General features: G+C 42.1%; 1 protein-coding gene and 1 non-coding gene across 2 annotated transcripts in view; one reads left to right on the top strand and one right to left on the bottom strand.

The window, feature by feature from the left end:
• Positions 1-14113, top strand: part of LOC119186332 (uncharacterized) — a 97018-nt gene that overhangs the window by 19727 nt on the left and 63178 nt on the right. The window lies entirely within an intron of this gene.
• On the bottom strand, positions 5471-5543 carry TRNAT-CGU (transfer RNA threonine (anticodon CGU)). Its single transcript has one exon. It is a non-coding gene; the product is annotated as a tRNA-Thr (tRNA).

Genomic DNA, 14113 nt, shown 5'->3' with positions numbered 1-14113 from the left:
ACACACACACACATGCCCGAACCGAGAATGTATGTCTGCAATCAAGCAACACTCAAATACAAAGCTTCATAAGACCGTGTTTTACAATGAAAGCTTTTAAAATGAGATCACAAATTAATACGGTTCACGTGCGCGTCCTATTTGTCCACCGCCACCGGTGTCCGTAACCACTATCACACCAAAGAAGAAAGAAACTCAGCAAATAAGAAGGAGGAAAGAAATAAGCGGAAGTACAGGGAAGTTATCCAGCTATTTGCACTGAAAAAAAAACATAACAGCAAAACGGGATTCGAACCGAGGTCCCCAGCTTTGCAGCCCACTATTTTGCCACTGAGCCGCGCTGTTGCTTGAAACTCCTTCACAAGCCGGCCTTATGCAGGCTTGATGTCGGGAAATGAATCGTGTTAATATGAGTAATAAAGCGTTTTAAAACGGCAGAAGTACAACCAGAGTGGGCTGTCGAAGGCTTCAGCTCTTCACAACATCTTGATCTTGTTCACCTATGAAATGTGGCGCACACCCAATGTGGGAGATTGTGGGGATTACAAAATCTTCTGGCATAATTCTTCATTGTATAGTCAGCCGCAGCACTAAAGAAAAAATGCACAAAGTTTCTTGCAAGGGTGCAGCGCTATATATATACCACGCTTCCCCAAAGAATGACGAAGGATGGCGAATAGTGAATGCCTGCCTCCTATGATTTGTGGCGCATGCAGTGGGTACACCCTTAAGAAGGTCTCACTTAAATAGCTGGATATAGACAAGAAACGAGTCACTTTTCGTCTGATGTCCTGAATATAGCCAGAATTTAACCACGACCTGCTTAAGAGGTGTATACCCTGCAAGTGTGCTTGCATCAGCGACCCAATGAGTGCTAAGAAAAGGCTGTGAAAGGCCGCTCTTCTATAGCTTTCCCTGTAACAGTGCAGGGCGTTCCGCGCAGGCCTGTCATTTTTGTTTTGTTTGTTTGTTGGTTGGTTTTGCTAAGCCACTTTCTTAATATGCACTTCTAAGATGCAGTGAACCATTTTAGGATCTATTTTTTTTATATTTAGAAGTTTGGTCCATGAAAAATAAGGGTTCTAAGTACTTTAAAATTTAAAAAGTGCTTTTGCAGCAACATTAGCGATAAGCATTACCGTCTCGTTAAGAGAATATTCTTAGTTTATTTTCTTTTTCACTTTATTGTCAGATTCAGCTCAGCTCATCTAGTGTATTTTGCAGAATTTAGAACATTTCTTGAACACCAACAAGCTATAGCTTGTTCGCCCTAAATTACTGCACTTTGAGAGCAAGTTCTTCGACAAGAACTCTCATGTTTCACTCTCCCGAGGGTTAAGTAAAATGAGGCAAAGGCAGGGCGGTCAACGAGAATCGAAATGATTCGCTTGCAGCTCTACGTTATAGAATGCGGAGGTCGTGCAAAAAAAAAAAAAGATGGAAATGTAGCCGCAAAATGAGCAGGCAGGCAAACAACAAACGAACTAAAATGGAATGGTAAGTATTGGGTGTACTATAGTGTGACCAATAGGCCTCTGTCGCCTTTGCAAAGAATATGTTTTTCGAGAGTCGTATACTCGTCTTATTTAGGCAATATCTCAGAAATGTCCACGTGCGTAATTTCTATGTGAAGTGAGGTTGCAATCTTCACGGCAGATGCGCAATATATATAAGCCCGTATTTGTAGCACAGTGTAAGAAAATGTTCACGCGTGTTATCACTATGCGACGATTATATGCCAAAGTGCCGAGAACAGTAGCTTGAAATAATTAACACACTTTAAGATATTGCCAAGGCTATAGAATAACATTTGTCAAGCCTGAACCATAATGTTAACTGCACAATAATGAGTGGTCTCTGTCCTGTTACGCACGTATAATGAAAGGTGTGATTAGAAGTAAACACACACACACACACACACACACACACACACACACACACACACACACACACACACACACACACACACACACACTAGCACAGTACCGACAAACGCACGAATACCCCTTTACTTGATATGTTGCTGTGAACATTGTTGAACGCAAAAAAGCAGTCCATTCGCGGATACTTGCTTAAAAAAAAAGTAGGCATTGCCCATACGACATATATTGTCTACTTAGCACTGCGTAAACTCGCGCTCAGGGATGAGATTATGTTGGTCCGCTGTCAACACCGAAGGCAGTACCCAATTCTACCACGACCATATCACCGCTGAGGCTGACTGACCTTACATAGGAGCGACCATAATTAGCGGCACCCCATACATACGATAACATATTTCTGTTCAAGTATGAAGTGGGGGACGTGTAATTAATTTCCGATGGAGTCAGCTAACCGAAAGATGGGTCGTGGTACTGAGTCACGTGTATAAGAAAGGGAAGGGGTTCATTCCGCATTTGTTTCCGCAAACTTTGGCGAGCTAATTCCACGGACCGATAGACGATTACAACGTCAAAACTATAGAGACCCTGTAATATTAGTGTACGCAAACGTCTCTTCATACAAAGAATCGTCAGATCCCACGTACAGTCGGAATCAATGATATCCGAAGCACGAAGGAGGAAGCTTCATATGTCACTTGTAAATCAGCACAACGTTATGATGCGGACGTAAATTATACCATACATGACTTTCATGTCATGATTCTCATGTTTGGACGTGTCGTTTACCTTCGTCGCCTATTCACACCACGCAATACCAATTTTGGTATATCTTGAGCTAGCGAAACAGTCGCGAGCGCGAAATGAGCGTAGCGTGTAGTCATACCTTACATGACACGCATGTCATGATTATCATGTTTGGACGTGTCATTTACATGGTATAACTGTTAGTTCAAGCGCACAAATGAATAGAAAGGAAGAGAGGACAAGCGCTTGTCCTCTCTGCCTTTCTGTTTATTCGTGTGCTTGAACTGACAGTTACACCATGCATGCATGCATATCCAACTAGCCCAACTTTCGATTCTGTTGCGTGTCATTTACCTTCGTCGTCCATTCACGGGATGTAATACCAAGTTTGGTATTCGCGAAGCTAGCGAAACGGTCGCGAGCGCATCATGAGCGTAGTATGATGTGCTTGTTCGCTTATGTCATTATTATCATGTTTGCACCAGTCACATACCTTCGTAATCCCTTGACTCACGTAACACCAAAATTGGTGTATGTGAAGCTAGCAAAACAACCGTGAGCGCGCTATGAGCGTAGCATGTAGTCATGTTTCACATGAGACGCATGTCCTAATTATCATGTTTGGACGTATCAATTACCCTAGTCGTCCATTCGCGTCACGCAGTACCAAATTTGGTATATCTGAAGCTAGCGAAACGGCCGCAAGTGTATCATGAGCGTGACATGTAGTCATGTCGTAAGATGACACACATGCCATGATTATCATGTTTGGACATGTCATTTAACTTCATCACCCATTCACGCCTAGTAATACCAAATTTGGTATATGTATAGCTAACAAAACGGCCGTGAGCGAATCATGATTGTGGCATGTAGTCACGCTCTTACATGACACGCATCTCATGATTATGGTGTTTGCACCAGTCACTGCCTTCGTCATCCATTCACGTGACGTAATACCAACCGATTTTGGTAAACGCAAAGCTATATAGAGAAATGACCGCGAGCGCAACATGAGCGTGGCATGCAGTCTTGTTGTTACATGACAGGCATGTGATTATTTCCACGTTAGAGCCTGTTCCTTGTGCCCTGCAGACCATTACTGCAGGGCAGTCGTACCATACCAGTTTTGCAACTTGTCATGTGAACGAAACCACCGTAAGAGCAGCAAGAGCATGAAATGTAAATCAAGACGTTCATGGCATACATGTCATGATTTTCATGTTATGACTAGTCACATATATTCATCATACAGTCATGTTATACCATACTATTTTTCGTATTGATACAATTACTAAAAGGGCCAGGAGAGCTAAAATCGTAGCTGGTGATAGATAGATAGATAGATAGATAGATAGATAGATAGATAGATAGATAGATAGATAGATAGATAGATAGATAGATAGATAGATAGATAGATAGATAGATAGATAGATAGATAGATAGATAGATAGATAGATAGATAGATAGATAGATAGATAGATACAAAGTCACCGAAGTTCGCTAAGAAATGCTGTTACTACCCCGATGTACGGGGAGGGGGAGGGGAAGAAACGCTAACAGTGCGATGCGTTCTTTACATCGCACTCTTTCCTTGGGGGCAGTAAAGAGATGCTAGAATGGTTCTTTATTCTACTTTGGATAACTTTAGTGGCTTTATATTGCCATCCAGGTTACAACCACAAGAGATTGTAAACTGCAAAATGCAGACAACGGAAGTGGCGCACTATTCGCCGTCCTTTCTCTCGCACTCTGGAGGAAGAAAAAAAAACAGCATATCCACGAAGTGAATGATGATGAGTGGGGCGAAATTTCCGTCTGTGCATGCGCCCGTGTGTCCGTCCGTCGTGCATGCGTCTGATCGTGTTCGAGAATATAGAGGGTACGCGGGTAACACCGACGAGACACGAGCCAAGGAAGCCGAACGCAAGCGTTTTCAATGCGCCCGCCATCTGCTACGTCCATGCGCCACCAACGATCCGCCACGTACGGCGGATATCCAGGAGACTGAGAGAGGCGCTCGTTCTCCGCGTAACCAGGCACATCCCGTGCAGCAGCAATTCGGAGATTAGCGGTACAGCGCCATCTAGAATATTCTAAGTCATGTCATGATTTCCACGTTAGTATGTATTTCTATCAGACAGCGCCGTCTATTATACTGTTCGGGAGATACTGCTTTCTTTCTGGTCTCCTCTCTCGGTTATGCGTGTCGCATGAAGGTTAGACTTAGAGGAGCTTCGCCCCTAAAAGAAAGGAGGGAGCGTGACGTCACGTGGGCAGTCTTGGCAAGTCATGTCGTTTTGAAGCCAGCATTGTCGGCACAACACGTGACACTTTGCGCTAAAGAGGACGCCGGCAATGAGACTTGCCAATACTTCGAATTGCGGTGCCCGATAGCTTTTAATCGAAATGCGCATGGTTCGGCGCCGGCCGCATAGGCTCACGCACGTGGTTCAAAGACGGAACAGCACAGGGAGTACTAAAACCTACCGCAAGCTTTGACGTTTTCATCACGTGCTGAACCGACAAGGGGTGGACTGCACTCGTGTGACGTAATGCTCCCTCTTTCCTTTTTCTTTCTCCATGTCTCGCACTGTCGTAGTACGTATGTCATCGATCATTGATTACTGGATCATTGTAGTGCCTTCGATCATGAAGCATATATATATATATATATATATATATATATATATATATATATATATATATATATATATATATATACATATATATATAATATTAATGAGATATAACAGACAGTAATGCCAAGGAATGTACAGGGGAAGTTATTAAAACCAATGGAATGTAAATAAGAAGAAAGAAAAGTGGATGAAAAAATTACCAACTGTGAGCAGGAATCGAACCTACGACCTTCGAATTACGCGTTCGATGCTCTAACCACTGAGCTATCACAGCGGCCCTCCCTCCATCCACTTTTTTGGGTTTATCTGTGAATTTAGAAGTAGGAGCGACAGTCAGCGCCATCTGTAGGCCAAACAACGAGTGTGAAAACACTCTTATGCGCATGTTTGGCGTCACGTAGCACGTGAACTTATTACGAGCGGGCAGCTGATTGATTGTCCCTCTTATACAACCTAAACACACCAAGTCTGCCAGTACGAGACCCTCGTTCAAATGAAATAAGGGAAAGAAGTGTATACCTAAGGGCTCGTTTTTCCGTGTTTTTAACACAATATTAATGAGATATAACAGACAGTAATGCCAAGGAATGTACAGGGGAAGTTATTAAAACCAATGGAATGTAAATAAGAAGAAAGAAAAGTGGATGAAAAAATTACCAACTATCTCATTAATATTGTGTTAAAACATGGAAAAACGAGCCCTTAGGTATACACTTCTTTCCCTTATTACATATATATATATATATATATATATATATTTATAAATATATATATATATATATATATATATATATATATATATATATATATATATATATATATATATATATATATATATGGTGGGGTGAAATTCAATGGATCCGGTGGAAAATGCGGTAGAAAAAGAGGTCGACAAACGTGCGAAAAAACACTAGTTTTACTAACGTTTCGGCAGGTGGGCCTGCCTTCACTCCGACGAAGGCAGGCCCACCTGCCGAAACGTTAGTAAAACTAGTGTTTTTTCACACGGTGGTCGACCTCTTTTTCTACCGTGTATATATATATATATATATATATATATATATATATATATATATATATATATATATATATATATATATATATATATATATATATATATATATATATATATATATATATTAATGCCCGCCGCGGTGGTGTAGTGGCTAAGGTATACTCGGCTGCTGACTCACAGGTCACGGGATCGAATCCCGGCTGCGGCGGCTGCATTTCCCATGGAGGCGGAAATGTTGTAGGCCCGTGTACTAAGATTTGGGTGCACGGTATATAGAACACCAGGTGGTCGAAATTTCTGAGGCCCTCCACCATATATATATATATATATATATATATATATATATATATATATATATATATATATATATATATATATATATATATATATATATATATATATATATATATATATATATATATGTGTGTGTGTGTGTGTGTGTGTGTGTGTGTGTGTAAGGGAAAGAAGTGTCTACCTAAGGGCTCGTTTTTCCGTGTTTTGACACAATATTGATGAGATATAACAGAAAATAATGCCAAGGAATGTATAGGGGAAGTTATTAGAACCAATGTTATGCAAATAAAAAGAAAGAACAGTGGGTGAAAAAATAACCTGCCGTGAGCAGGTTATTTTTTCACTTACTTTTTTTTCTTCTTATTTACATTACATTGGTTCTAATAACTTCCCTTATACATTCCATGGCAATGTTGTCGGTTAGATCTTATATATATATATATATATATATATATATATATATATATATATATATATATATATATATATATATATATATATATATATATATATATATATATATATATATATATGTGTGTGTGTGTGTGTGTGTGTGTGTGTGTGTGTGTGTGTGTGTGTGTGTGTGTGTGTGTGTTTAAAAAAGCGTGCACATGCAGTGCTTTATCCACCATGTGCACGATGTACTGCTGCCGCACACCGTATCTTAGGCCACGGTATGAAACAACCTTTGGCAGACGTTCTTGCGACATTGGTACGATGCGGCGGTATGTAGTACTTGTCGTTTTTACCGCAACATATATACCGTAAGCAATTTGGGCAAAGTAAGGACTTGGTAAAAACACCCTTCAGGCCACGTTATCGACGGAATCATGGAAAGTGGATAAGCGTTGCGTGCAAGTGAATTGAAAAAACTACCTGCAAAATCACGACACATGTTGCTGGCGCTCGTGCGATATCACCATAAGGCAGTCAAGTTATAAAGTGGACAAGGGTGACTCTAACTTTACGACTCTGACACATATTTATTGTCCTGCTTGGGGCAGTACATGTACCGGTGAGTACACTCGTAGAATTCAGAAAAATAAGCAATGTTTTGAACCTAGTTTTTGGTACCTTACTTTTTTCCAGATCAGTGCGCCATGAACTGGCCTAAGGCTAACTGTTAATCCAACTACAGCGGGTCTTGAGGCACGCGCTCACGTGAAGCTAATGTTATAGTTCACGTAAATTTTGAGCAAGGCTGTCACTATTGCGACACAATGTGCTACATAGGGAGTAGCCGTTGCTTGCTTAGTCTCCGTGCGCAAATACTTTATTCAATAGGCTGTACAATTAGTAGTGGCCAGTCTGATGTTTTTCCATCTTTTTACGTATCTAAGGCTACTAACGATACCGTAAATAAAAATGAAGAACAAAGGTGGATTAATGCATATCGCAGGAAATTTCAGCCAGGTAGATCTAAAATCTCGTGCTACAATCTCGTAATTATGAGCGTATGAAATCGTATGACAATGAGCGAATTTGAATGCTTCTATCATTGTGTCCACCCTGTTGTTGTTATCTAAATAGCAAACTTCAGTACAAAATTTATTAATTGGGATGTATATTGTGATCTCGACAAGCTTTATAGTTTCGTCATTAGAATACCACAATTTTGTACTCATTTTGATTATTTAGAAATAGCTAACAGACATTACAAAAATAACTTCAGGGTAGAGAACTAATATGTCCATGGGGCACAAAAGCTATGTTTTCACCTAGTTATGAACGTCCAGCATAACATGTTAACCGTTCAATATTAGGTCATGTTGGGGGCGGGCTTACTGAAAATTGAGATAACAGTTACATTTATACATTTGATTTTGTCTAGCATGTGACTTGAATTGTTCAATGAAGAGGTGTACTTGTACATGCGTTTTAATCAATAATAATTGATAAGTATTTCTAGCAGTCATATTTCCGACAATACTTGCGAAAGGTCTAATGTTCGTCGGTAAGTATCGTGCTGAACTAAATAGCATTCTGGGCACAAAATTATGTTGTTATTAAGGTATAGCGACCTCTTTTTTTCCCAAGTGGCTAAGTAGTTACCACGTATCAAGATCGCCTCTTTAGTCGGCAACTGCAGCATTTACTAGCTGTACCAGCTGACGGATATAAAGAGACGGTGCGAAAGTCAGTAACGACGTTGTGGACCTGCAAGTTTTCCATATATGCTTTTAGTATTTAAAGGATAACTGCTGATTCTCCTAAATTTCTCACCACCGAAATTATTGCGGAGCAGCCAAGGGAAGTCTGAAAACCTCCACGAAGTACATGATAGACGTTATTTTTCGTCCGTGCTCCGCTGAACGCAGCCGACCGCAGCGGGTGATCAAGCGTCACCCGTGCGACGCCTTCAAACGCACCGAACATTCTCGAGCGAGCGCCTCTACAGGATCGACTGGGGCACTCGCGAGAACTCCCCGACAGGGTGCGCTCCCGCTGGCGGAAGCGCGGAGGCTCCCAGCCAGCCTCACTTTGTCCGGCGGCGTGGCACAAAGGCTCCCTCCTACATCTTGGCCCGGGGCTCCCGGCCCGACAGAGAGGCGAGTTGGACGTGCGGGGGTTGAAAAAGCAACCCGAGACCTTGTTGGGCCGCATAAAAGTCCATTAACCGCTTCACGGGAACAAGACATCTTTCAGAGCCTCTTAGTGTGCCCCGGCCGCGGTCGCTCCATTTATACTTATAGACGCCGTCGGGGAGGAGGAGAGCCAAGCGCATTATGCGGCCCGGGGCCGCCATAAATCTGCGGCCGCCGCGCCCCCGGGAACAGCGGCGTCAGGCCGCGTCTCGGTTTCGGCTCCCGGTGCCGCCGCTCGTCGGCACGCAATTAGGACCGCTTGGCCGCCTCCTTCTTCTTAATGGCGCTTGGCCCATTCTCCCCCTGCCGCGCGGGTAAAGTTTGTTGTTTTTACTCTCTCAAGCGAGAGCAAAAAAAAAAACAGAAAAAAACCGCGAAGAAGAAGAAAACGCACGCGGAAAACGTCCAGCGTTCACTCCCTAAGCAAGAGGCATAAACAAACGACAGGCAAAGCAAAAGAAAGACAGTAAACTAATAAACGAACAACTCAACGATTGGTGCAAGCATGCCGATGTACGTAAAACACTGCGCCAACTTCATCCTGACCTTTGCTCAGTGGCGGAGAGCTTTGCCTCGCACCACGAATGGATTGGGCGAAGCTGCGAAAAACACGAAGCGTGATTCGTCTATATAGGCGCTTCCTGCAGTGTCCGCCTTACAGAAATCTGAGGTAAGGGTCGAAACTGAGATATACGAGCACATTGTGATAAAACAGAAGTAAGGGTCTGTCTCAGCCCTTTCTCTTGCTATGATAACGTCCAATTCACTTCCCAGAATGTCGCATGACAGAGGGAAGGCGCATTGTACAGCAGTCACACCATACCTAATGTGTTTGATCATGTCTCTGGTGGAATGATTATGCTGGCAGGAATGAGCACGGGCACAGCCATGCCAGTGCGGCTTTCACGTTCCCTCGTGTTCTGAATGAATTTACGATCGAGGTGGGGATGTGAACAAAGTCTCCGAATCACTTTTACTGGAAGTTAAATAAATCGCAGCATACGAACCCTTTTGTTCATCGGGCATCTCAAGTGAATGCGGGGATCTAAAATCGAGAGCTCGTCATGGAACTCAGCAGATGGTAACCATGCCGAGGCGGTGGACACCTGAGATACGCTAAAAGCGCTTTCTAAAGCTGTATATTTACGTTGGGTGCATGCGAAAGCGTCCTTCTTGTGGACGATATTATTTCGTTTACATGAATTATTCAACTGCTCTCGTTAGAAAATACGTATGTGTTGTGCCGTGCTCAATTTACTTTTTCAGGGTCACGTAGTGGATCTATATAGATACAGTTTCTTACAGTTGCAGTCGACGCAATCCCTCACACCATTCCAACTTCTACACCTAACATAAAAAGTCCCAAAAAATCAAAAGCAATAACGCCAGTGCTCTGTTTATCGCTGATTCTCATATATTTTACCATCACACCACATTCAGAAGATTCAATATTCTTCATATGTCTGGTGTACCGTGGTGTAAGTGCACTTCGAAAATTCTGGAAGTATACAGGTGAGAAAATAGCGCAAGGTAGCACAGCCCAGGATTGCGCACGGCCAAAACGATATTATCATTAACTGCATTGAACGCGAGGGTGTTTTTCACCACAAAGCTCGCAGTACACACCAAATGTTTCCAGTTATCATTGCTTCATGTCAAACAACGGACAAAAATCTTGGTCAGCTCCAAGCTGTCTGGTCTGCACATTATACGACTTGATAAGATACTGTCTCTCGCATTAAATTTAAAAAAAATATTAGTTACACGTGCTGTGTATCTGTCCAACCTTCCCAGTTATTACTTTTTCACCAATATTGCGTTCCATCGTTCTTTGCCAGAAGCGACGTACGTGATAGGAAAATACATGCTGAAGAATGTGGGTATACAGAGCCCTGAATATATTTGCTCACCAGATTTCACTAAATGTTACGAAGATATGCATGTAAAATTATTTAACAAGCGTAAGATAGTTTTGCTCCATTATACAGTTCATCCGAAAGAGTCATAAAATTGGACTACAACTTGCTGCTTGCTCAAATTCCACTCAGGCATATACTTTTTTCATATCGCAATTGTGGCAGCACAACTAGTCAACCTGCTGCAGGTCCGCATTATATGCAACGTGTATATTCTCATCGCAAAGTCTTCCATGTACTTTTTTGTTTTTAATCAACCTTACCATTTCGGGTACTTCAATGCCATAGTTCTAACAGATCGAACTTTACATGATCGTTGACGAATGAGACTAATTAACCACTGCTGCTGGTGCAAGTATTGCTTACTGGGAATGCACACGCTTAAAAATTACATATTTTACTTTTTTTTGAATTAGCGATCTTGGAAATTACCTAACATCACATCTGCACCCATGACCAGATGACGGGGAAGCCATTCTTGGGGATAAAAAATACTTGTAGGAATCAGTGAGCATGTAAACCATACATAAGCCCACTAAGATAAATCAAAATGCAAAGGCAATGTTCCCATGAAACCCTCATTTTTCACAAGGAGGACTGTCTATTACCTTCGCCCATATATGCCTCGAGCCCGGCAGTGTAGTTTCGTCACGCCATAGTCAGCTTCTGTGTCGTTGCCGGCAATTAACACGTTTGTGTGCTCACGAAGCCATGTCGCGACCGCTTTCTGGACCTCGACATCTGACCTGAACCAATTACTACGCAACACCTCAAGAGCCAAAGATGTGGTAATAAGATGTATTGAACACCTGCACAATGAAAAACGAAAACATCTGTGCAAAAAAACTATACTTTATGGATACACCAAATAAGTATATGACAGCACAATACGTCATCACCTGCACCATTAGTGGGCACGTAGGTCCGTCCGTACATCTGTCCATCCAACTGTCCATCCATGCAACTGTCTGTCCGACCCTTCATCTGCCCCTCGTTCCGTGTATCCATGCGTCCATCCACCTATCCATCCGTGCGTCCGTTCGTCCTATAGTCGGCGACTTCAACGTATACATTATGGATCTTCGGACTTAGCTCCACTGACTCGTAATCATTCACGTCGTGGAAATGCGGGGATTTGTAGGAGCGAAGGTTCTTGAGGTTGAGGCTTGTCCATTGGTGGCGTCTGCGTTGTTCGCCGTAGCCGAGCACATGCAAGGTATATGCCCACTATGTACCAAGACGATGACGCTGAGGACGATGATTTTCACGGACCGCGACTGGATTGTGCAGTATATGACGTCTTGATGTGCTCTACGATGCATTTCGTATGACTGAAAATCATAAACAAGCACCAAGGGAAACATGCACGGACCTCGTCTTTGGCAACTTCTTGCTCAGATCCGATACCACAAAAACGAAATTCACAACTCCACACAACATATACCGCTTATGACCAATAAACATTATTTATAACTGTTCGCCTCTTTGTCACTCATTGAGATGCGTGAGTGGTCAATGTCACGGGTGATTGACGGTTAACACCGAACGATTTCACTGCTTCACCCACTCGTCATTTACTTCGTGAATATTCCGCGATTTTTGTTTCTCCCTCCAACTGCCGGCCATGCCCATGGTGCTCGGTTATTCCATAATTCACGCAGAGGGGCATTCATTTACGCACACTTGATTTACTGAATCAGCAATAGATTGTCCTATTTCTCCACGTCATGTTGATGTAAGGGTATCCTACTTTATATGGGACGTCACGTGAAGCAGAATGCCGACACTGCACACTTAGTGACGTCAAAAAAACCCTATTTTCCATCTTCTTTCCCGTCAATTTTTAGCTATTATATATATATATATATATATATATATATATATATATATATATATATATATATATATATATATATATATATATATTATATATATATATATAGTGTGAGCGCTGACTATGTACTTCATCTTCATCTGTTGTATGACCAAACCATTGTAGTGATCATCATCGTATGTCACGCGGGCTGGCTCTGGCTCGTGCGTCTGAATTAAAAAAGGATAACCTGGTTGCTGCCGTACCGGACGTGGTCTCATAAGATATATATATATATATATATATATATATATATATATATATATATATGTGTGTGTGTGTGTGTGTGTGTGTGTGTGTGTGTGTGTGTATGTGTGTGTGTGTGTGTGTGTGTGTGTGTGTGTGTGTGTGTGTGTGTGTGTGTGTGTGTGTGTGTGTGTGTGTGTGTGTGTGTGTGTGTGTGTGTGTGTGTGTGTGTGTGTGTGTGTGTGTGTGTGTGTGTGTGTGTGTGTGTGTGTGTGTCTGACAAGGCGGGTATGAATCCCCACTAATTAAATGTCGATATTGCATGCTTTCAGAGCACTCAGTTAAATACTCTGCTTCATTTTCATTGAACAGTTCAGTCTGAAAAACTGGGTGCATCACATGACGTGCACATCACGACGCGTAACCCCCCCCCCCCCCCCCCCCAGCCTAAAGCCCATAGACAGAAGTTTAGCACTGCGAGGCGATGAATTTCGCTGTGTATAGGCCAAGTGATATTTTAATTTGGAAAACCATGACGGCTACATAACTGACGCTAAAGCAGGTTGCGTCATCATCGCTTCCCTCACATCAACACCTCATGTCCGATCAACCATCACAATGCCGTCAGCACAAATTAAAATAAGCGATCCCACATATGTTATATGCAATTGTATGTAAGTGACACCTGTAATCGCTATGTAGCCGATTTATAAGCTTCGCGTGTAATCTGATGTGTATACGTTGTTGATCTTGAATTATGCCTATAACACAAATGTCTCTCATTCTATATAGAAACAGAACACAGTAAAAAAATAAAAAAACGCTGCACAACTAGGAAAAGGAACAAATAGGACCAGCGCTGACTACCAACAGGTGCATTCATTTTTGCTCCACAAATATATGCGCATTCTGTAAAGGGAAAAGATGGAGCAGAGGCAGCAGATTTGTCTAACTCATCATCAAACACTCTGACCT

The sequence above is a fragment of the Rhipicephalus microplus genome, chromosome X (genome assembly GCF_043290135.1).
Source record: "Rhipicephalus microplus isolate Deutch F79 chromosome X, USDA_Rmic, whole genome shotgun sequence".
Taxonomy (NCBI): domain Eukaryota; kingdom Metazoa; phylum Arthropoda; class Arachnida; order Ixodida; family Ixodidae; genus Rhipicephalus; species Rhipicephalus microplus.
This window is presented reverse-complemented; position numbering and strand designations above follow the sequence as displayed.